Source organism: Molossus molossus, unplaced genomic scaffold (genome assembly GCF_014108415.1).
Source record: "Molossus molossus isolate mMolMol1 unplaced genomic scaffold, mMolMol1.p scaffold_m16_p_3, whole genome shotgun sequence".
NCBI classification, from domain to species: Eukaryota; Metazoa; Chordata; class Mammalia; order Chiroptera; family Molossidae; genus Molossus; species Molossus molossus.
The window spans coordinates 90,553,221-90,579,424 of NW_023425366.1; positions in this window are offsets into that span (position 1 = coordinate 90,553,221).

A 26,204-nucleotide genomic window follows, 5' to 3' on the forward strand; every position below is an offset into this window, starting at 1 on the left:
CTTTATTGTTGAAAGTGTTACAGATGCCCCCCCCCCCCCATCGGACCCTTCCTCCCTGCTCCTAAAAGCTCCAAATTCTGAAAGCAGTCTTATTGCCTCTGGAAAATTTTTTCATCTCATGTGTTTTACTAAGTGCCAAACCGAAGTCGATGTGTAAACTGAAAGTTGACGGACTTCCTTTCATTTCCACGGAAGAACTAATTCAAACCAACCTGCTCTCATTTCTATCTCCCTTGAATGAAAAGTCAATGCGAACAATTCAATCTCCATTGAGATGAAGTAGAAATTAGAAGCTTTCTATGTGGCTTTAAGCAGCCCTGGGATTTGTCATTGCACTTTTACACATTTCGTTTAGAGGGAGCGAACAATAAAGATTAAACGCAATAACCCTGCAACGCACATATTGTAGTTAGACTTGAAAGGACACAACAAGCTCCTGCTCAGAAAGAAAAGTCCCTGCGGCTGGGCTTCTGGTCTTCCGTGTATTCATTTCTTGCTCCCATTGACATTCTTTGAAGGCAGCAACCACTGTCGTTTAATTCGACTTTCAAAGCAGCCACTGTGAACCATGCAGTCCACTGTGATGGAGTCAAAACGTGTGTGAGGTTTCCTCCAGCAGTGGAAGAAGGGCCTAGCTACATTGTCATTCTTCAGCCTAAACCTTTCCCCTCTTTAGATATTTAATTCGAATTTAGTCACATGACCCGCTTCCTTCCCACCACCTTCCAGGACCCCTCTCTCATCAACCTGTTTGAGACTGCCTGGCTCTCTGACGGGTAGTGTTTTCAGATCATCTTTTCTTCCCCCAAGCATTTTATCCTATATTTTAGAAGATTACATTTTAAATACAAGTCTCATCTTCTGTCTCTTTCCTGTCTCTCCTGACATTCTCTTCCTTTCTCTTTGTTTATAGCTGCCTCCAGTCAATAAGAATAAGTATTTGACTTTATTAACCTTGACTAGACATTTAGCACATTATTTTAAAAACAGTGCAGGGAGATTTCTGGGGAAGGGGGATAGTTAGATTTATTAAACGAATAAAAAGATAGACAGTTGTTTTCAATATTATAACCAGATGATCATAAACTGCACCTTTTCCTGATTCTTTAACGGGTCCACTTTCTTCACCACTTGGGAGTGCACTGTAGATTTCCATAGCAACTCTCCTTAACTGTTATTATGTCAATGTAGTAATTATCACAACCACAAAAGAAGACAGGTCGTTTTCTCAGTAGGGAAAGAAAATAACTATGGTCTATGGAGGATCCCAGGATGATAAATCATTCATACCCTTCCCACCTAACTGCATCCTGAAGCAGTCTCTAGCAGTTTTTGCAAAAACTGTTACTTATGAGTTTGTTGATTTTGGAAACACAATTAACTCTTTGAAGTCATTAAGGCACCCTGCAAAAATACAAAGTCTCCGGTGAGCCTAGGTAACTATGGTTTACCATGTTGGCTTTTATTGGGCTGTTTACAAATGGATAAAAGCAATATATAGTGTCATTTTAGAGGGTTTCATATAGAAAGTAGAGAGGGTTTTAAAGATGCAAGTACACTCAAACATACACATGCACAAACACCATCCCACACACACATGCACGCGCATGCACACGTATACACATTATCCTCCAACTTTAGAAGGCTCTTCAGTTATTATGATTATTTGGCCCGGGTATATAGATAAAAACTCTATTCATAAAAGTTCTGTTATCTAACATGAGTAACCTTTTAAATAAATCTTGCTTACTCTATGTTTGAAAATGATGGTCAGCATAACAAAAGAATCCACAAAACAATATAGACCAGAGCTTTCCAATGGCATATTTAAAAAATGCTTCAGTAGGTAAGGTTGGGCTAGAAAGCAGCAGTACTTCTGTGTAATAGTCTCTCCTCTGCTTTCATTGTTAAGGCTGCAACAGAGAAATGTCTGGTTATTGGTGAGATTTGCAACTCATGTGCCTCCAAAGCACCACTCTATCTGTACGTCTTAGGGTGGGAGATTCTCTACTGCCCAACAAATTCCTTTTTTTTAAAAAATCCTCACCCGAGGATATTTTTTCCATTTATCTTCAGATAGAGTGGGAGGAAGAGAGAGAGAGAAGCATCCTTGTGAGAGGGACACATCGATTGGTTGCCTCCCACATGACCCTGATCAGGGTTGGGGACTGAACTGTAATCGAGGTACGTGCCCTTGACTGGAATTGAACCCGAGACTCTTTGGTCAGTGGGCTGACACTCTAACCACTGAGCCGAATGGGCCAGGGCACAAACACAAATCTTTTTGAGCTTCTACTGTGAGGCTGGCACTGTCCTAGCCCCAGCAGACTTAGCAGTGGACAAAACAACCACCTTCCTGCAGTCACAGAACTTACACTCTAGTGGTGGAAATAGTCAACCATGAATAATCATATCATAAGACAGCTGATAATAGGTGTTGTAAAGAAAAATAAAGCAAGATAAAGAGGATAAAGACTAATAGGAGTGAGGGGTATTTTCTGTGGGGTGGTCAAAAGAAAACCTTTCTGAGGAGGTGATATTTGACATTGGAGCAGAGTCTTAAAAGAAACAGCTTTTCAGTATGCTAAATGCTCTCAGATCCCCACACTCCTTTCAGTAAATCTGAAGATGAAACAAACATCTGCCAGATGAAAGAAGAAAAGGTAAAGACAGGAAACGCGAGTGATAAATCCACACAGATCCAATTCAAGGACTAATTTATGTTTCCAAAGCATGTTCAGAAAAGAAGTTAAAAAGAAATCCCCACACTGGGACCCTTTGATGAATCACCAGTAGCTAATTGTTGCTGAGCATCCCACAGGCATGACATATCATTCGAAATCTGGGTGGATTTCAGAAGAGAAATGTTGTTGCATTTAAACAATACCATTAGCCAATCTGATTTCACTTACTGGTATGCACTTTGTTCTAGCTATCTAGTCTAAAGATGAATTGCCCGATGGTTCTATTGTCAAAATGACAGGGAAAAGAGAAGCATGTGGGTTGTAATAATAATGTGGTACATGTGTAGGAGGTCAGAGAAGCAACAGATTAACATTCCAGTGAAAGATTTCCCCTGGGACATCTCTTGAAAGTATCAAAGGCCAAAGATCAGGACACTGATAATGTGTCTGGCATTGGTGGTGAAATTGTTGTATGTATTTAGCTCTGCTGAGGACAGAGCTGTGTTCTTTTCAATTAGTTGATGAAATCTCTCCTGAACAAAGAAGCCAACCAAGGAAACTGGTTCAGTGCAGCTGAATGAATGGAAAAGAGGTGGTGAGGAAATATGAGTCGCTTACTTCCGATTAATAAAATAAATCTGAGCACGTTCCCTTGAGAAGGCAACTAAATAATATCTCCACCCCCCCAGCCCCTTCCCACGCCAGATATTTAAGCCTTCCCAATATAGCATGGCATTTCTTCATTGAATTTCAAACCAAATTCTCAAGCTTGTAACCTTTCTGCAAGGTGACCCTGGGGACTGCTGGGTGGGGGAGTCCTGGGGTCCTTTCTAACTGCCGCCAGTGCGAAGCAGTGAGGGAGTGGGGGGCGCACAGGCAAAGACACCTGGTTTTGAACCCGGATTCCATCGTTTTCTGCTGTGCAAACATAATCTTCATTTTCCTTATTTTTAGAACTGGGGAAATATGCACAGTCCAAACAATAGTAAGCAGATTTTAAAAGATGGTGTTCATGAAGCATTTAGGAAACTCACAGTGAATGGGAGCTACTGCTCAATTTTACAGCTTCTCTGTGGCCTCTGGCTTTCATGCTGCCTCACCTTCTCCTCCCCAGGTAGATTCTAGGTGATCTAATACACATCGAGAGGGAAGGGCTAGTTTTGTTTATATTTCCAAATATAAGCACCCCTTAACTTTAAGAACGAAGATTGTCTACTTTGTTTAAAACTTCATTTATGTGTTTATTATCACAAATAAAGATCTGAAGAAATAGAAAAATATTTATTGGAAAATGTTAGGAAATAGGTAAAATATACGTGATTTGCAAAGTACAAAGAAAATATCACAGTAATAATTTAGGAGGCCCTGAACCCATGGTTAGAATGCAGTTGATGGATCTAGTGCATGGGTTTAAATTCCAGTATGACTAGCTGGGTAATCTCATGCAAGTTACTTCATCTTTCTGGGCCTTGCCTTCTTATCTGTAAAATGGGCTAATAGTAGTGCCCACGTCATAGGATTGATGGAGGATTAACTAAATTTTTAAAAAGCTCAAAACAATGCATGTTACTATTTATAATTTTTAATTACTTAAACTATCATAAATGCCATTCTAACCATAAAAGTGTTTTAATAAAAATTAATGTTCTTCTTTTAGCTCTGGCCAGTTTGGCTCAGCAGTTAGAGCGTTGGCCCGTGGACCAGAGAGACGCAGGTTTGGTTCCCACTAAGGGCACATATCTTGGTTGCAGTTTGTCCCTGGCCCCGGTTGGGGTTGTGTGGGTGGCAACCAGTCAATGTGTCTCTCTCTTCCTCCCTTTCTTTCTCCCACTCTATCTGAAGGTAAATGCAAAAAATGTCCTCAGGTGAGAATAAAAAAAGAAATTAATGTTCTTTAGATGAAAACTTCAATTGTAATTTGTAATTCTCTGGGCGGTTGTGTTATTACCTCTTTGCCATAGGTCTTATTTCTTTAGATACAAATAAGTGCCGTAGATAGCAACAAGGTAGGCTTACACTGAGCTGACTTAACTTTAAACCATTTTGAGAATACAGGCCTTATACTCTTCCCAGTAGGATCCCTGGAGACTATCAGAGCAGCCCCCCTGAAACAGGAGCCTCCGTCCCCCACTCTGGGTGCCCCAGGTCCAGCTCCATTCTCAATTCCCTCCTTCAACACAAACTGGAAGGAGACAGCCCTGGTGAGCAGGTTAGGACTTAAGGACCCCAAAGAAAAGTTTCATGAAGATGTACTATCTCAATGTGGGATGTAAAAATCTCCTTTTAAAAAAAAAAAAATCTGGCCTCATTTTATAACTTGGATAGCCAATGTTTGGGTAAGATGTTAGAAACCAATGAAGTATAAAACCTTGGGCAGAACTCCTAATCTTTTGAAGGTTCCCAGACAATGATGTCAAGTCCTCTTCTGCTGTTGACAGTGATCATTTGATAGTCTTTGAATCAACAATAAAATGGAAATGGAAGAGACAGTCTGACCGGGACCTTAAGAGGAGGCGGTAGAGGGCTTACAACAATGACCTGAGGAAGATGCAGGCCGGTGTGCACCAAAGCAAGGGATTAATAGATTCAACAACTGCTTGATGAATTTCTCTGAAGAGAGGCTTGAAGGACACTGGCAGAGAGAAATGGAAGGAAACAGAAATGGCTCGTGAGAAAGAGCCAAATGGCCTTTTCTTGTTTCCTCGGAGACTGGATGCCCTGTGTTGTAGAATGCCATTTCTTATAAAAAGCTTCTGGAAATGCACTTTCTTACCAAAATTCAAAGCAGGGCCACAAATCATTTATAGGAGACAAAAAACAATAAGTAGTGTCAGCACAGAGGAATATATTTTACTTTGTTCTGCCATGAGGAATTATGGTGGGCTGTGATGAGTGGAATATAAAGTAACATAAGTTGCCTGTTGACAACAGAGTTTGGAATTATAAAATGTAAAACCAATATATTTCTTGCACACTAGGAAACAGCTGGGGTATTTTTATGGCTTCTAGCAAGATACCATGCCATCTCTCAAAACCCTGTAATTCTGTAAGCACGTTAAGTGCATCCTGTTATTTATTTTGTTTGTTTACTTGGCTTCCAGAATTTCACAGGCAGCCTTGCACAGAGTCAAACGTAGAGAAAGTGCTGTCTGCAAGAATGTCCAGTCCTGGCTCTACTGTAGGGTGGCTTGGACATTTCATGGTCAATGTGCCAATGTGCCTGGGCAGAATGCCATCTTTCTCCTGTAGAAAGGGGGAAAAAAATGACTCAGTCCAAAATGCCACAGGAATGTTTTCCCTCCACAGTCTACTCAGAATGGAAGCATAAAAATTAAGTCTTTTATGAGGTTAACAGCTGAGGCGTTCAACTAAGATCACTTTAAATGACAGATGGTGATAAGCAAGTCAACACTTCTTATGTGCTAGACATTCGAGGTGTTGTAACGATTGACCCACATTAATGCCGGGCCCTGACAAAAGGCAGGAAGCAAGACTCCTACCCTGAAGAATGATTCGTTTTATCACCTTCATTTGGGTTGCTTAATCTAAACCCAGGTATGTCAATCCATCAGAACAAAATACTTGGATTGCTTGTCTGCTTGAGCTGTTACGTTTCTTGGGAGTTTTATATTTTAATCAAACGAGCACATTTTCAGTGGTTCTGTACGGGCTGAACTCCTGTGCTGTAGAAATGACTGGAAATGTGTTGGGGCTTTGGCAGTGCCGGTGGTTCGTGGTTGGCTGCACAAATGCAGCTGCAGATGGGCAGACCGGGAGGGTCGGGGGAGTGTCAGGTAATGTTCTGTTTGGCGATGGGGCCACCTTGCCCCGAAACCGACGCCTGCTCCAGGGGAGCCCGGGGAATCCAGGCAGATCTGCTCTCCCCGTTTTAGACAGAGGCCTTGGCGGTGCCCTGCAGGCTGAGGAAAATCTGTGAGGGGAAGCATTGCCCTTCACGCAGCAGTTTGTCAGCTGTCAGCAGCTCTTGACAGGACAAAGTCCCAAAGCAGGGGTGCCGGGATGCGTCCCACAGAAGTGCCCAGTCGTTGGAGTTGAAAAGAGGAGACATCAGACGTTGCTTTTCAAACAAAGGCCCAGTTTTATACTTAACACCACACAGATAACTTGGTTTTCTGTTCTTAGGATTAAAAAAGAAAACCTTTTGTTCCTTTGAAGTAAGAGCAAGCTATGTGAAATGAATTTTAACCAGGTTCTGCCAATATCTATCCGCACGCAGCGTTTCATATCGCAGATAATAAGAGTCTGGAGAAAATGACAGGCAGGAGGAAGGGGTCTGCAGGCCAAGGCCGGGGTTGCAGTGTCCAGCTCAGACGGGGTTCAGGAGGCTTTCAGGATGATGGTGGGATTGGAGCTGAGGAGGGTGAGTGCCTGTTTTCAGGGGTGTGATTTTTTTTTTTTTTAAGAAATATTACATTCACCAAAGAACTTATATGCATATATGCACAAGCCATGGACACAGACAGTGGTGAGATGAAGGCCTGGGGGAAGGGGCAGGAGGGGTCAAAGGGGAAAAAGTGGGACATCTGTCATACTTTCAACAATAAAGATACATTTTAAAAATGAAAAAAAAAAAGCACATTCAACCAATGATTTTGGGGGTTAATTTTCCTTTTTAAGATGCCCACACGCGATGCAGAGAAGCCTTGATCATAAATGAATGGAGTGTGTAGCTCATTTTTCAAGGCAGTAACTGAATGTCATTTACTAACAAAGTTTATGAAGGCCTTCTCCTCTAGGTAAGACAAAGAAGCTAAGGTTCCTTTTCACTTAGGCAATGAGGAAGTTAAAATTGTACCAGTAAAAAAGATGGCATGTCTTCCAAACCACAGGCTGTGATAAGACAGTGTGCGTGACCTCTGCAGGTGGAAGAATTGATGATGTCTGAAAAGCAATGAGTCGGAGAACCATGAGGCCTCAGGAAAGGTGTAGGTTTGGGTATCCTTCTTCAGATACTTTGTTTGCATTGCATTGTTATACACTAGATGGAAAAGAGCGTGAAAGAAACATGCCTTAACCACAGCTGGTGGAAATAAAGAATCAAAAGCATGAGATCCAGGTGTTAATACCAGTAGCTGTTTCTTTGATCCTGAAAAGAGAAGTCAAAAAGCCAGTTCAACACACGTCTCTGATATGAGGCTTTTTCTGGTCAATTCTCCACTAAGGGAAACAAGAGTTAGAAACCACTGCACTGAGATTTATAGCCAGTACAGGAACCATTTCTGTATTTGCCTGTGGTTTATTGTTTCTTTTTTATTATTCTATATCTTTTCTTTCCCCCTTAGAGTGTTTTTTCCTTAGAGTTAGTTGTGCAGATTTAAAAACAAGTCAATTTGGTTAAAGGTAAGAAAAATGAAGTGGTGACAAGGCCACTCGGGTTAACTCAGAAGATCAAAGGACAAACCTAAACACTCACTCACCACGTGACTTGAGCTTTTGGCTTAACTTCCCTGGGCCTCTCGCCCTCATCTCGTTTAGGCTTTTGCACCGGCCTTTTCTGAGACCCTCTCTTGGCCTGACATCCTACAACTGTTCTCCACATGATCTCAAGGGCAAAATCATCAGTGGTGGGGGAATAACACGGGGCGGGTTTTTAATAGCACATGCAGAGAGTGATCGTACTTTTAACTGCATTTTGTTGTATTTCCTATTACTCTTGGAACAGAACTGCTATGTATTAAGGCAACCATGCAGGATAGAGTGTCTTAGAAAATAATTATTGTACAAGAAAAATTGAATTTCTTCTCAAATTTTGCATTAGTCTCCTGCTAGGTAAAAGTATCCGACACTGAGGTTTAGTATTTCCGGGTCCAGATTTTGCTCTCAAGATTCTGGGCAAAGCTTTCATTTTCCATTACTTCAAAGTGAAGGGAGGATTTGGGTGCAACAAGTCTGTAGATGTCTTCACAATCCCCTCTTCATGATGTCCTGGGAGAAAGTGAGGCACAGTGGAACATTCTGGCCTTTTCAGCAGCAGGACCTGGACTTGAACCCCAGCTCTACCACCACGGCTGTGTGACGTTCGCCACGCCGGCTCTCTGAACCGCTCAGCTGTCAGGACTCTTCCCAGGGTAAGGCTGCACAGAAAGTGGGGCATGTATGGAACTGGAATTTAGGGAATGTTTGTGATTATCCTGGAGCCTGCCCTGATTTCCTTTTGACTCTGGGCTTGTGGACCCGAAGTAATTTTCATGGTTTATATACAATATCTGTCTGGAAAGAATCATCTTAATTTTCATCTTAAAGCAAAAGCCCTCTGATTTGTAGGTTAGCATCTGAGTTTAAGTTGAAACCCCGATCAAATCCTTCCAGGCCCTCAGAGTCCTTGGAGCCCAGCCCTGCAATCTTGTGCACAGCAAAGAGCAAAGCCTGAAATACTGTCACTTCTTACAGAGTAAACCTAAGGGCCTTAGCTCCACCTCAGCAGAGAATCCATATAAACCATGACAGACTCCATATAAGCCAAGGCAGACTCCTCAATAAACCAAGAAATTGAAATAGCTCCAATGAAAGGGTTCCCAAGCTGCCCCCCCCCGGGGGGGGGGGTGGTAAATCAGATGGGCACACATCCACCCATCTGTCTGTATCATCCATTTCATCTGGATTATGCCACAGATACACCCTACAGCCAGAGCTGCTCCCACATCAATTCTGCACTATTAGTTAGAAGAAGAAAATGAGTTTCCAGAGGAAAACAATAATATGGCAAATAATCACATTTCTTAATAGCTGAGCGACTTGCATGCAAGCAGTGCATTTGTTCTTTATGTCTAGGGAGGAAACATAAGCAAAACACCAATTCACACTTTGCATAAATAAATAATATAGAAAATTGTTTGATTTCAATTCCATGTTTTTGACAAGTATGCCAACCTATGTATTAATGATTTAGAAATTCAGACATGGAAGACAATGGTAAAATCATTTAGCCTATCATCATTTTCAGAGGAGAAAAGGGCTTTAAATATAGTTGCCTTTACATCACCTTTCTGAAGTTTCCCATGTCCCTTGATTCACGTCAGACTTAATATTTCATGTATAACTTGGTCACTGAAGTAAATGTTCCACAAGTATGAAGTGACTTTGGCATTCATGTCAACTTTAATCTAATGCCATGTCCAAGTCGCTGCCTGTTGACCACACAATTTTATATGGCTAGAAACCTCCCATAAGTATCAAATGATGAACTTCAAAGTATTCTAGATGTAAATTAGGCTTCTACAGACAGAACATGCTTGACTATGAAGTGTTTAATTCTCTACCACTTTGAAAGTGTAACTCTGTATGTCAGATAATGACATTTGTACTTAAAGTTAAGTTCTACCTAGTCAACGGCAAGGAAAAATATGGACTTGGTTATGTTCCACAAAGATTTGATCTTGTCTTTTTGTGTTCTTGTTTAAACTGATAGCTACCTTATCTCTCTGTAATGCCCACTTCCCTGCTTGATGTTCATGTTCTTATATCAGGAATGTGTCTGTCTACATCATTCGTGAATCATGTTAGGAGTCTGATAGGAATCATTTGGGTTAGGCTAAAATGGTGAAATGAAAAATGCTGTAAGAGCTAATACACATGACAATTTTATCACATAGTTCTTTTATAAAATAAATACGTATATCAAATGCTTGTATTGCTTCTTGAATAAACAATGGAAAATTTAAAAAGCCAATATCCTTGATCTAAAGGATTATAATAACTAGCTAACATGTTTTTCACTTTTTAGTTATTATAAGTACATATTTAGGGTTATAGTGTTGATTTTTTTCTTCCTTCATAGGGTCTTTTCCTTAAATACAAAACTGTATGCTTTCACTGGAGTCAAAAAAGTCAATTCTTACTTTCAAACTGTTCAAGGTTTACTGCCAATAAAAGACTATACTTAATAAATGCCCAACTGTGTTTGTTGATCTTGTTTCATTTCTTTAACTTGTTGGAAGATGAAAGGTTCACTTATGTTTCAGGGGGATAACTGGTGATGGAAGGAGACTCGACGTGGGGTGGTGAACACACAGTACAATACACAGATGGTATGTTGTAGAAGTATATACCTAAAACCTATATCATTTTATTAGCCAAAGTCATCCCAATAAATTCAATTAAAAAGTTTGTATAATTAATTTAAATATGTGAATAAATTAGCTCCTCATGAATGGATAACTCACTAGTCATTTTATATCCTTACAAAATGTACTATATTGGTTGACTGTAGTCAATGCCCAGGTCTACAGAAGAAGGCGCATCATAGATGTTAAACATTCTCAGTTTACCTTAATTTAAATGTTCGATGTGGCATGTGATTTCTAAATGACATTAAATTGATTTACACTAGTGAAGATGCTTCTCTGACCTGGAACAACGATTTATCTTTTCACCAAAGTTGCTGTTGTGCTTTCTCAACGAGGCATTTTAATTTTCACGCTGACAACCAGTCAGAAAGAATCTATTATAAATGATCAAAGCATATGCTTGATAGGCTAGTTTCTTAAAATGACAAGCAGGACAGATGTTTGATAGGGAAAAGTTGCTGTGTGCTTTAATTTCCATGTTCTATGCGCTGCACACCACACTGCCTCATTGAAATGCATTTTCACTAAGTGTTTCCCCTTTAAACACTTTGTCAGGTAGAGAGATGCTCTGGACTAATGGTGTAGTAACTGTCTTACTACTTAACAAGTGCAGAAGTTTGGCTCGTTTTTCTAATAGTGGACCCTAAACTTTAGTTTATAAATGGAAAGAGATGAAAACAGGAAAAAAGAAAAAAAAAAGTTAACATTTCCTTTTTGACTCTTAATATTCAGGGATTAATTATAACAAATGAAGTTAAAAAACAACCACCACCACAATTAACAACAGTGGTCAGAGTTGTCCAGAAATGGAAAGGCCTTGTCTGGTGGTGAAAGAGCATAAAACACCAGTTGGTTTTAGACAACCAGGCAAACTGTCCACCTTAGGGGTCTGAAACAGGTAAGGGTTTTCCTATGCTATTTCAGGTCCACAAAATGACACTTTTCTTTATATTTCTAAAACAAATCCTATCCATTTCCAAGCTCAGATGGCCAAGGTTCAGGAAAAGGTTAACATTTTATGACTTCTTGTCCTGCCTAGTGACTCTAGGACTTCCGGGGCTTATCAGGTTCAGAAAACTGGTCATGAGGCCTCTGCCGGCAGTTCACGTTGGCCGCTGTTGAGTTGCTCATTGTGGAGGCCTCCGTGATTCTCATAAGGGCAAGTGACTGTTGGCTTCATGGCAGGCTCAGCCTCAAGGACTTTGTCCCATTTTCCAAGGGCATTACATCTGCTAGTCTGAGAGACCTGAATGAGGTGGTGAATTCACATCAGTCACACAGCAGCAGATCCACACAACTCCTGGGACCAGCCACTTGTCCCTCCCATGCAAGCCACAGGAACACAATTCGCTGTCCTTTGTAGTCAGATCACTCTTTCTTCTGACAACCCAGTGTCAAGCCTTTTCACTCTCAGAAAATGCACCCTGATTTTCTCAGTCTTCCCAGTACCTTAAAAAAAAAAAAAAAAAAAGCCTGCCTGCAGTTATTTTTAAAATATCTAGCAACACAGCCTTTTCTCGTCTTGAAACACAAAACCTTTCATTCATTTCTGGCACAAGGTTGAGGAGAACCCATGGGCCACTGCCCTGTCTCCATCTCCTGAATGAGAACATCATCTTGTAATTCTTTGAAAACATGAAGCAAAAAAGAAAAGGCAGTGAGTTCTTTGTCATTAATTCCACTCCACATTCATCTCAAGGCATTTAACAGTAAAAACTCTAGGGAGAGGAAAACCTAGTGGAAATCAAGGAACATCAGAACAGAGGGAAAAGGTTAAGAATAAAAATGTGAGTTCAGAGGGTACATCAGAGCCCCACTACCACTGGGAAGAGATACCAAAAGATTAGAGCTGGTTCAAATGCTATTTTTCTCCTTAGATCCCCTTCCCAGATCAAAGTGGAGTTGGCTTTCCCCCATGTTTCTTTGCTGGGACAACAACAAAAACAACAGCTACATTTAATTGAGAACTTGCTATGAACCTAGGTACTATATCAAGCTAAGTGTTTTACATGCACTATTTCCTATAATCCTTACAAAAGCTCTCTGAAGTGGGTCTATTATTTTTTCTCCTTTATTACTGAGCTTTTGGCTCAAAGTAAAAGAAAACTGCTACTCAAACCAACTATGTAATAACTAGAAGTCTAGATAGAGCAGACTTCAGGTTTATCCGGTTCCTCAAGAGCATCATGAAGGCATTTTCAGTCTCTCCATCCTCCCTTGACATGTTGGCTTCATCCTACGGCTCATCACCCTCAGAGTCATGAGATCCCTGCCACCAGCAACGAAGCATAATTCCTTCTCCACATTCAACAGGACTAGCCTCTTTTCTGTATCTTCCTGATCCCAAGTAGTTGAGGCCTGTCCACCCATGAAGCAATTCCTGTCAAGGAGCCTGGATGACAACACATATCTTAGATGAATCCTTGAAAGTGGAATGATATTTGGGATGCAACCACCATGACCACTGTGTGCCCCATTTTACACGAGGGGACTGAACAGCAAGGCAGTTAAGTGATTTACCCAAGATCTCATAGTTGAAAGAGGGAGACGTAGGTCTGTCTACCAACAAAGCACATGTTACTAACCTTTGTTCTCTAGAACTTGGACACGTTCTGGAGGTGAGAGAGGGGATCTCAAGTTCTCAGAACCCAATTTTAGGTGCTTATTTATAAGACAAATAAGAAAGATCTACCAAAAATCACCTTCTTTCAAATATGAGGAATTAAATAGATAAGATTACCTAGGTAAGGGGACATTGTGATACTATATTTGTAACACTTGGGACACTTGAATTTTTCTGTTTATGTATTGCAATCAAACGTAAGGAAGGCATGGAAGGCAGAGAGAAAGTTATAATCAAGGGAAAGGTCAAGAGTTGGTAACTCAGCTTTCTTTGAAGCAAAGAATATTGTGTGTTAAAGACTCACTTGGTTTTTTTCTGTGACTGTTTTAACTACTGCTCAACTCATTCTTGTCATGTGAATTGCACTCTGTTTTAAAAATAAATGAACAACAGATTTTAGCAAAATGTTTTCCTTCCCTACTTCCAAAAAGACTCAAAGTGGCCATATAAAATTCATCATTCAAATTCAAATCATTTTTAACTGGTCATATAAATGACTGATTCTATTAACTACTGAATCAATAAAGTAGAATCTCCTTCAGTACACCCTGGGAATTACATGATGGATCTTTCCTTTTCATCAATAACTCTGAATCGCGCAGTGTTAATAAATCCTTCATATTTCTCCTCACAGTAAGTAAGAAAACTAGAGGAACCTCCCAATCTGTGATGTGATTCAGTGTCTATGAGAATGTAGGGACAAAGACTCAAGGAATCTTTCCCCTAAATGATGAGAATAGGAGGCATTAGAAGCAATGTAATTATTCTGAATGAACCAAAAGCAGTCTTCCATTTTTTCCTTATCTTCTTTCATCCCTTCTTTATGTGATTCATAAAAACACTATGTTCTTGCCCTGGCTGGTTTGGCTCAGCGGTTAGAGTGTCGGCCTTCGGTCGGTAGAGACTCGGGTTCGGTTCCCGCTAAGGGCACGTACTTTGATTGCAGTTTGTCCCCGGCCCTGGTTGGTCGTCCTGGTTGGTCGTGCGGTGGCAGCCACTCGATGTGTCCCTTTCACATCGATGTTTCTCTCTATCTCTTCCTCTCTCTCCCTCCCACTCTATCTGTACAAAAAATGAAAAAATGTCCTCGGGTGAGGATTAAAAAAACAAACAAACAAACAAAAACACTATGTTCTTAATTATTTTCATTTCCCCCCTAATTTTCTTCTTTAAAACCATAAGAAAATTGCATACTATGTTCTTCTCTTTCTCTCTCTTATCCATCCATCTAGCTTCTTTGTACGCTGTGAATAGGTTATGAGTTAAAGTTCACAGATTTTTTTTCTATAGATAAATGCCATATAAACAAAATAATTTTAAATAATGTCTACTGAATTTATTATTTTGGGATGTTTTAAAAGAATTCTCCTATTTGATAAAGTATGTGTATTTGAACCTTCGGGTAAAATGCTAGGATTTTAATGTTGGGATAGTTTTATTTATATGTGTGTGCATAATCTGAACATGTAAAACTCTTATCAAAATTGGTATCTTCCAGTGATTTTAACTTGCCTTGTTTATCAGTGACAAGAATCTCTGAGGTTGATGGAAATGAAGGAAGGCTAAAAAATCCAGTTGTGCACAGGGATAAACAATTTATTTTCTAATGAAACTACAAACAAAAACAAAAACACTGTTTTAATGACTAACATTTAGAGATGTCAATCTCTTTTACTTTGGCAATTTCATGACTATGAATGGTATCTCCCTATGGCTTAATTTACATTTCCCTGGTGACTGATGATGTTAAACACCTTTTTCATGAGCTTTGTGACCATTCACATATTCTTTTGTGAAATCAGTAAATTTCTGATTATTTTTTTGGATTATTTGTCTTTTTATAATTGATCATTAGAAGCTTGTTAGATATTCTAATTTTTAATATTCAGATTATTTTGCTGCAATAATGTTTCCCAGTATGTGACTTGCAAATTCATTTTTAATGGTGTCTTTTGATGAGCAGATACTTTTCATTGTGATGAGGTATAATTTATCAGTTGCCTCTTTATTATTTATACTTTTTGCATTCTGATTAAAACAGTTTTGCCTATCCCAAAGGAATAAAGATATTGTAATGTGTCTTTAAGGAGCTTTATGGTTCTGAGTTTTACATTTACCACTATGACCATCTTAAATTAATGTTTATGTGAGGAATGAGCAATGAGGAATAGACTGCGGTTTACTTTAAATCGTCCTAGCAACATCCCTTAAAAAAGACCTTGCTATGCCTTTTGGGTTGACTTGAAACCTTGATCAAAATTCAATTTTCTACATGTGGGTCTACTTCTGAAATTTCACATCTCCTCTACTAATCTATTGTCTAACATTATTCCAAAGTATACAATCTTGATTGTCATAGCTTTATAGACCTTGAAATTTATAAGTTTTTCAAATTATTTTTTAGGTTGTTTTGTCTATTCTAGGTTCTTTGTATTTTGTATAAATTTTAGAACCAGCTTGTTTATTACTTCCCAAAAAAGTCTGCTGAAATTTTGATGAATACTGCTTTGAATTTTTATATTTATTTATGGAAAATGAACAGTATTGGTTCTACCTATTCAATAACAGTTTATGTCTTTCCATTTCAAGTATTCTTTAATTTCATTCACTAATGTCTTCTAATTTCAATAGAATTCTTCTTCATATTTGTTCGATTTATTTCTACATTTTTGATGTTTTTAATTTATCAATGCAATTGTTATTTCGATTTTATTCTTCAGTTGATCACTGCTATAATATAGAGATATGGTTGATTATTGTATACTGATTTTTATCCTGAAAATGTCTTGACACATTGATTTATCTACCAACATAGAATGTCCTTTTCCCCTTGTAATTACTTTTCTCTTGATATTAATATAGCCATTAGCTTTTTAAATTTTAAATCCTCACCCGAAGACATGTTCACTGACCTTAGAGAGACAGGAAGGGAGAGAGAAAAAAAACATCAATGTGAGAGAGAAACATCAATTGGTTGCCTCCCGTACATGCCCCAACTGGGTATCAAACCTGCAAACTAAGTATGTGCCCTGACCAGGAATTGAACCTGCAATTTTTTTGGTGTACAGGACGATGCCTTAACTAACTGAGGCACCTAGCTGGGGCACCATTAGCTTTTTATATTTACTATTTATATGGCATATATTTTTATACTGTTTTACTTATAACTTATCTGTGTCTCCTGTAAACAGCTCACAATTGGGTCTTGCTTTTTAATCTAGTCTACAAATCTCTGCCATTTAAGAGCAGCATTTAGTCTATTTATATGTAATATAATTATTAATATTATTGTTTTAATTTCCCAAATTTGTATTTTTTTATATTTATTCCATTGTTCTTTGTGTCTTTACAATTCCATTTCTGCCTTTTCAGTAAAGAAATAAATATTACTAAGAATTTTATATTATTTCTTGTAGTAATTTTTAAGCTACAGAGTTCATGTGTAATTTTGCATCTGAATATAATATACATCTTTAAATGATCACATTTTCTTTTAAATAATAGTATCTAAATCATAAATAATATAAAACTGCATAGTAGTATCCACATATACCTCCACCCTTTGTTTTTTTGTCTTATATTTTACATCTATATATGTTAACTTTACAATATATCATTTTTGCTTTAAATAATTTTAATTATTATTTTTTATCCTCACCTGAGGATAGTTTTCCATTGATTTTCAGATAGAGTGGGAGGAAGGGAGGGAGGGAGAGAGAGAGAAAAAAAAGCATTGATGTGAGAGAGACACATCAATTGGTTGCCTCGTGTGTGACCCTGACGAGGGCCAGGGATTGAACCACAACCAACATATGTGCTCTTGACTGAAATTGAACCTGCGACTCTTTGGTCCTTGGGCTGATGCTCTAACTATTGAGCCACACAGGCCAGAGCTTTAAATACTTAGTTTTTGAAAGAAATCAATTCATATAACTAAAACATAAAATAAATTTTTAAGAAACTCTTGAGTTCTATTTGGTATCAATCTCTTCAGCCTAAAAAATTTCTATCTTTATTTATATTGTGAAGGTCACCTGGAGATAAATGATTTCACCTTTTTTTCTAAGAAAATCATTATGTTGCCTTACTTTTTGAAGAATATTTTTGCTGGATATAAAATTCTAGATCGATAGATCTATTTTGTTCTTTCAGCACTTTCAAGATATCTTTCTTTTATCTTCTGGCTTCCACTTTTTTGACTGATAACTAATCCTTCCTCTATATTGCTGTTCACTTTTCCACATCTTTTTTCTCTGGGTATTTTTAAACTTTATCTCTGATTTTCAGCAATCGACTATAATGTGGTTTTCTTTGTATTTATCCTGCTTGGGTTTGCTAAGTGGCTTGGATCTTTCATCAATTTTAGAGTGTTCTTAACTATTATTTCATCAAACATTTTGCTCCATTCTCCTTTTCCTCTCCTTGGACTGTTTCATATTTTCCCAAAGGTCTTAAATTTTTGCTTTTTTTTTTTTTTAACTCTTTTTTTCCCTAATATTTTCTATTAACTATTCAAGTTCACTTAAAGCTTACTCTGCTTTATGAAATCTGCTTTTAAGTCCATCTAATAAAACCTTCCTAATGTTATATTTTCATTTCTAGCATTTCTACTTGAATTTTTAAAAATATATTTTTGTATTTCTGCTAGTATTTCCAGTTTCTTCAAAATGTACACTATTTCTACTATATCTTTTATCATTTTTATCACATCTATTTTAAATCCACTATTTGATTATTCCAATGTGTAGTTCATCTATAGATCTGATTCTATTGATTATTTCTTCTTTTGGCATGGATGCCATTTTCTTGTCTTATAATCTGCAAGTATATACCAGGCATTTTATATAAGAAAAGAGTAGAATCTAAAGTAATGATATTTACCTCCAGGAAGGTGCAGGTTCCTTTTCTGTCAGTCTATTAGAAGTGAGGGAAATGACTGAGTGAGCTAGATCTGGACTGTGCTGCTGCTTTAGTCTGATTCAGTTCACCACTGGCATGAAATATTTTGAGAGTGGGATGACAACTTTCTAACCAGCAGGGACTGAGATCTGAGCACTGATAACATTCCAGAGATCTATCTACACTTCACAGCCAATCTACCAGCTTTCAGAACTGTTGAGATTATCTTCATATTTTACTGCTCAATTATAAGATTTTGGGGTTACTCTCTAGTGTCTTTGCTCTCCAGTTTTAACACCAAATGCTTCCTGTTCCCGAGGAGATATTTACAGCCTTTCTCCAACTCCTCTATTCTTTAGAAAGCCAAGGACTATATACTCATGAAGAGCCTCGGTGCCATAAAGTGGTGCCTTTTAGCTCCCCCACCCACCCTGTCTTCAATAGTTAAAGCCTGTAGTTTCTGAGCTCGCCTGATGTGCCCACAGTCTTTTGTATATCAAAATCTAGATTGCCCCAATAGGTTTATATTAGCTGCTTAATTAATATTTATTTTGGTAGGATGTGTCTCAGAATCTTTATTTAGAGACAGCATAACATTAGTACTTTAGAAGAAATCTGTTTTCAAAAATCATACAATCCACAAAAAGACAGTTCAATAGTCCAGTTTATGATAGTTTTATTAGGTGAAGTAGAATGTATTAAAATATCATTATATTAAATATTCTAACTTTATAGCTGAGATAGCTTCTTGGTCCAGTGAAACTCTGTCACAGGGTGATTCTTGATTATACTCTTTGCTCTTTCATTGCTTACTAATGAACCTTGGGAGCATCATGTGACTTTGTTGCTCCAATTTTCTCAGTCTTCATTGTCTATGCCAGGGAGAAAAGTGAGAATGAATAAGTCTGTAAAGTACTTTGAAAACTTTTCAATGGGTCCTGTATAAATCTAAGCAGTCATTACCATAGACATTTTCTATTTCTAAAATCATTTTTATAATTAAAAAAAATCATAATAGTCTTTTCAATTGTACAGTATTCATCAGCACACCAATGAGGGCTAATGATTCATGAATATAGTTTCTCAATTTCTAAACAAAACACTAATAAAATACAAAACTGGCTCATTTTGATTTTAGAATGTAATGATACCTACACATGGGGGCCTGCATACAGCTTTCAAAATCTTGAAAGGAAAACACAGTTTATAGAATTCTTGCTGGATATAACAGTCCACTAGAATTAATAGTATTCCATGAAATTGTACTTGCAATTGTTCTCCATGCTGACTCATGGGAAAGACGAAATCTCTGTCATCATGGAAAATAAAGTGTGGCAGGTGATCATAATATATGATAAGGGCTCTGTTCCCTTTGAGGACAAAATTATTAGAGTGTTTGTCTCCCAGCACATAGGGCCATTGAGAAGGTTCCTTTCCATAAGCCCTTGTAAGTATTACAAGGAGAAAAATTAAGCTCCAAATGGGCATATCCATTAGTGAAACACCTAAAAAAGCTACTTTATAATTAGGACATTTAAAACTATGGTAGCAGTGAAACTATGTTTGCAGAATGTTCATGGTTCCTTCCACCAAGGCCAATGGTCTGCAGTGGCTACTTGAGCACACTATGATATAGAGAGAGAACAGCAACTCAGTCTACACACGAGCACCTGTGCTGTGTGGCCGTCCACCACAGTGTCCATCTTCACCTCTGGGGCGTTTTATTAATCTTCATCAGTAGGGAGGCTTCTTTTGAACTCTGCTGTGTAGTGGCCTAACGATAAATGAGTATATTTTTTAAAGCCATATAAATCTATTCTCAAAGTGACATTTTATAGTTGCAGGAACCTTAACATTTTGTTCAATCGTAAAAAAAACTATTCATAATCATGTTCTCCAATAAAAAATGCACTAGATCAGAGATCTCGAAGCTATTGTGATACACTCTTGTGAGTAAAAGGATGTTGAGCAAAATTGCCCAATACATACATATTTATTTACAAATTATATTGCATGTCCTACCATTATTAACTAGTAAAGGCAGAATATACACTTGGGATTATAGCCATCCTTCTGATAATATGCATAAACTGATATTTGAAACGGCCCTCTTAATAATTTCAATTTTGTTGTCTAACTACTTGTCAGATCTTTTTACATTTGGTTTATTTGCTTTTTGGGGGAAGTTTGGCTGCGGTTGAGCTTGTTTGAAAAGTAATGGTAACAGCTCTGCCAATGACTAGTTGTTTGCTTGCACTTGCACCATGAGCAAAACTTTTAATCCGTGGTTTTCTGCCTGGATCTTTTAAAGTCACTTGTACTTTTGCATGAAGAATGGTCGGGCATTGACGTGGATGGCATCATGCACAGACTCCCTAAAGCAGGCACACATGAACCACCACATGCCATGACAGACGGACTATTTGAATAGCACATGTGACGTGTGGCACTGTGACATAAGAATGGGGTAAGAGGGCCTAGTTCATTTTACAGGCTAAATATTAGAAAAAGGATGTCTTATCTTTAGATTAAAAGGATGCAATCCTAACACTTTCTGTATCACCTTCCTTACCCACTGGGCTGTGTGCTCCCCCCCACCCCTTGGAGCCCACTGGCTTCAATGACTCATATTTGAAAACAGAAAAGCAGGACATGATTAACGGAAAGGGAAGTGCTGTTATTAATCCGCGAATACATCATGCTCCAAGTAAAATCAAATTGAAAATCAAGACAGGATGACACAGTCGAGAATCAAACTACATTAACTTGCGGTGATCTTTATCTAAAGAGACAAGACGATTTCTTTTCCCACAGAAGAAGAAACCAGAGGAACAGACAGGGAGAAGCGACTCCAGGGGTCCAGAGACGACACGAGGAGAGTGGGGTGGGTTGGCAGGGCAAGTTCACACAAACAGAGGGGGACACACGGCTGCTGAAGAGAAGAAATTCTGGTAAAAATCTGAGTTCACTGGAAATTAAACTGGGGAAGGACACATACAGTCTAATTAGAGGTGGGCCAAAGAATATGCCTTGGTCATGATGGCGTCCTAATGAGAGAGAAGGTGTTATCCCCCTCGACACTGCCTTTAGCATTTAGATCACTCGTGAGACCAAGGAGTCAGCTGTTGGCACGTTTAGTTACAGTGACTCAGTAACACCACTTCCTCACTTCTGATCCTGGTCTCTGCCTCAGGAAAGGAGTCCTTCTCCCCCTCTAAAGCTCAGAGTCCCCTTTGTGCCACCCTGCTCCTCTCTACCCCGTAGCATCAAGACCCTTTTTCTCAATTAAGCCTCTAGGCATCTTCAAACCCTTCTCACAGTGTTCACCCCATGCCTTCAAACAAGCATAGTTCCCTGCTCTCAGAGAAAATGTTCTCTTGACCCAGCTGCCCTTCCAGCTACTGCTATAATTTCTTTCCCTTTTACTGTCAAACTTTTCAAATAAGGAGCCTCTATCTGCTGCCTCCATTTTCTCTGCCATACCCCGGAATCAGGCTTCTGTTCTTATTATGCTGCAAAAAAGAATTTCCCACTGTTCTCCTCCGATCGTTACTGTGCCCTATTATGTCTCTTATCACCCCTCTCCCCCTTCTCGGCCCTGCATGCCCCTAGCCTGGCCTTTACTATTTCCTGCCTCTCATCCAGATTCCCTCCTTCCTGTCCAGACCCTCACTGAACCGTTATGACACTTCTCTGTTCGTAGTAGTAACATTCTCTACTTCGAGACACAGAGCATTTAATTCCTCATCCTCACTTTTAAGGTTCTCATATTTGTCCCATCCTTTCTTTTTTTTTTATCCTCACCCGAGGACATTTTTCCATTTTTTGTTCAGATAGAGTGGGAGGGAGAGAGAGGACGAGAGAGAGAGAGAGAAACATCGATGTGAAGGGACACATCGAGTGGCTGCCACCTGTACGACCAACCAGGGCCGGGGACAAACTGCAACCGAGGTACATGCCCTTAGCGGGAACTGAACTCGGGTCTCTCTGTACTGCAGGCCGACGCTCCAACCGCTGAGCCAAACCGGTCAGGGCTGTCCCATCCCTTCTTATCAAATCATTATTCATTACCACAGAAAGGTATAAATCAATATTTGTTGAGTGAATGAATAAATGAATGCACATGTATTCTATGCTGTCCTGCTCAAGAAGTATCCTCATGGTTCTATCAAGCCCATACTAGTTACCTTTTTATCTTTATTATATTGATAAATAATAGCCAGTGGGTTTGGGTGGGTCCGTAAACAAGAAAAATGTTCATAAACATACACATTAGAGGAGAGTTTCAAGGAATAGGTTGCAATACTTAAAGATAAAAGTTATGAAACCTAGGCCTTTGGGGATATGATCTTAACTTTCTTCTATTTCCAACTATGATGAATTTCAACTTGCTTTGTTCTTGGATTGCCTGAAGCCTGGTATGTGTCGAAGCCTTTCAATTAACTAGCTAATATATTTAAGCTTTTCTCTAAGAGTGTCATTCACTACCTTCTCCTTCCAAGTGCTTGCCAGTCGATAGCAGTGGAGATGAACTCCGAGTCATGAATACGGTGATTACGTGGCTTTGTGGCTGCCTGTGCTACTTCCCTCCAGGGAAACCTGCCCGGCCTGAGGTTCCCACTTTCTGCGCCGCATCACGTCCCTGAGTTTTGATTTGGCCGATTTACTGCCGAATGAAATCATACAGACAGACCCCTTTCCTTCCTCCTAAAGCCTTTTCTGGATGGAAGTCTAGCAGAAAGTGAAATCTGTCGACAAGCCGTCCTTTCTGGTTAGAGGCCCCCGTCAGCATGGTTGGAAGCTACTAGTAGTGATTCTTTTAGCGAAAAACCAAAACTCTATGTAACAGCGAGATAAAGGATAAAATACACAGCACCGCCTAGTCAACATAGTTATATAATGTACTACATTATTTATAGGATTCTCCCATTTTGAAACCCTTTTCTGTTCCAAGAAGCCTTCTACAATTATTGTAACTTTACTGATGTCCTTTATCTCTGAACTTTTACAGACATTAAACTTTGGCACTGAATTATACAGTGCACGTGCTGTGGTTTTTTGTTTGTTGCTGTCAACCACCTGTCCCTCTTTGAAGGTGAGGACCAAATCCTTCAGTTTAGAGCTCTATCATATTGCACATTGTCAAATATTTAGCAGTAAATTGGCACTCGTGTGCCTACTGAACAGTGAAAGTTGGCCAGGGGATAGGGGGGAGGGGGGGAGGTAATGACCAAAGTACTGACTGAATATATTAGTCAGGAATTCCAAAGTGCAAGGAACACAGAGCCAACCCAAACTTGTTTTATTCCTTGTCATTCAACAAATACTTATTGAGCACCTACTCTTTGCAGACACTGTTCTAAATGTTTGGAATATATCAGTGCACAAAATAGAGAAAAATTCCTCTGAGGAGCTTGCACTGAAGTAGAGTGGGATATGTATTACACAATAAACATAATAAACAATTAGAAAATAGAATGAAAGTTTTTGGGAAGACAATAAAAAACAAACAAACAGGCTAAATGATATTAGAGAGTTGGCAGGAAAAGCTTTTAAGTTGGGGAGGTCTCATTACTAAGGTGATCATTTGGTAAAGACCTGAAATAGAAAAAAGAGTCATGTGATATGTGTGTGTTCTAGACACAGATGACAGTCAGTGCCACGCCCCTAGAGCACAGCCATGCCTTATATGCCAAGTTCAAGGCCAGGATGACTACAACAGAATAAGCAAGGGGAAGAGATCAGGTCACTGAGCTGTGTGGAGGGGAGAGATAGGGGGAGTATTATCACACAGATTTCTTTAGGTAACTGGAAAAAAAATGGCATTTTAGTTTAGTGACATGGAAAGCCAGTGCTAATGCAGGACTTTAAACAGAGAAACAATAAGATCCAGCTTTCATTTTAAAAGGTTCTCTCTGGTTTACGTGAGACCAGTATCAAAGCAGGGAGACCAATTAAGAGTCTCCTGTAATACCAGAGCTGAGAAATGGGCGTGGCTTGAAGCACAGTGGTAGTATTGCAAAGGTATTTAGATTGTAGATGTGCAATTTAGGTACAAAATTTATTTAAAAAGTAGAATTGGGAAAATGTTCTGATGGATTAGCCTTGAGGGGTGAGAAGAGAGGAAACGAGGACACTTCAGGCTTTTAGCTTAAGCAACTGGAAGGTTGCAGGTGCCATTTCACCAAGAGGGGAAGAACGTAGGTAGAGCAATATCAGGGGAAAGAGCAGTAGTTCACCCTGGGCATGTAAATTATAAATTCCTATCAGATATCCAAAGAGACCCTGAGTAAACAATTAGATACATAATTCTGAAATTTGGATGTGAAATCTGAGTTGGAGCATAATTATGGCTTTAAACCACAGTGGCTAATAGCAACCCAACTCTTCAAGTGCAAAGTAGTTAAATGGTATTATGGCAGCTCGGTGTCCTCACTAATTTCTATAAAATCATCAAGACTGTGATGATAAGGTGAAAGAAATAGATAGCTAGTAGAACTGTTTTTATTCTAAATACATTCTGCTTATATTCTAAATATCTGTTAAATAGAAAAATCTACTTCTTACACCAACCTCCATCGCCCAATGTTGCCCCTCAAAACAGGAGGCATCAAAAAATAAAGCATGATAGAAAGAGACCCCCACCCCCAAAAAAGAACCAGGTTCTACAAGACTAATTTGGATGAAAGAGAATAATTCATTTCTCTTTCATAGGTGTTCTTGAGCAATGGTCAGAAGTTTGCTTTCATAATTGTATGCCAGCATCTTATATCTACAGATGTCTGATTTTCTTGTTAGCTCATATATGTATATAACAAACATGTTCTTGGAAACAATGCCTTACATTGCTAGTTTATTACAATTGAATTGGTTTTCCAAAAATAAAGCATCACTGTCATTAACAATTGTGGAAATAAAAATTAGAGATGCAGTTTGCCAATAGTGATTTTCTAAGATGCACATTTTCACTCTATGAGCGCAAAGATGGTGTTGTTTTTTCACTTTAAGCCAAACTACAGTTGTGATCATCTTGAAGTACCTTTAGTCTCACAGAACTGCACAAACCTGCAGACAATGGTATAAAATTCTCATTGCCAAAAATTCCAGTTAAATCTCTGCAGCACAAAAGGTTTGGAATCAAATATGTTTTTAAATAATTAGAAGTTATAGAAAAAGGTTCTAAATAACACACAACAGACCAACAAACTTTTACTATGCTGGACGGCAACATATAAAACAGGAAACTACTGTTGCTTATTCATAAAACTAATACAAGGATCAAATGCTGGATTTGGGGATATGCAAAGGCTCTGAGCCCTGAAACCAACCTAATATTTATTTTAAGGGGAGCACCCTGAAAAAGCTTCTCATATGCATGCTCAATCTAAGAGCTATAAAATTTCTCTACATTTTAGTTTTCCCTCTGGAAATAAGAATAACATTTTTCCTGAAAGGTGGCAGTAAAAACTAAAATTATGTTAAAGAACTTGGTAAAAAGTATTTACTTAAAATGCTGTGCAACTCCAATGGAAGAGTTATTTTATTAATTACAATAAAAATCTTATTTCCAAATATTAAGTCTAATATTCCAAAGAAATAATATTCAACTGAATTCCTCTATCAAGAAATCGTGATAAATGTCTCACCAATAATTCAATTAGATATATATCACACTGTGAAACTTCATACACATACATACATCTAAGTCGTTCCTCTAGGCGATATAAGAGCTGTTTTACGACCGTCTCATTGGCTTTCAACCACCTGATTCTGCAGAGCATATATTTTTAAAGGACAAGGTACAAGAATTTCAAAATATATAACTTTACAGAGCTAACTTGGGTGCTGACAGGAAAACCTTAGACTACAATTATTCCAACAATAGCATCGGGTTACAAACTCCCTCACCAT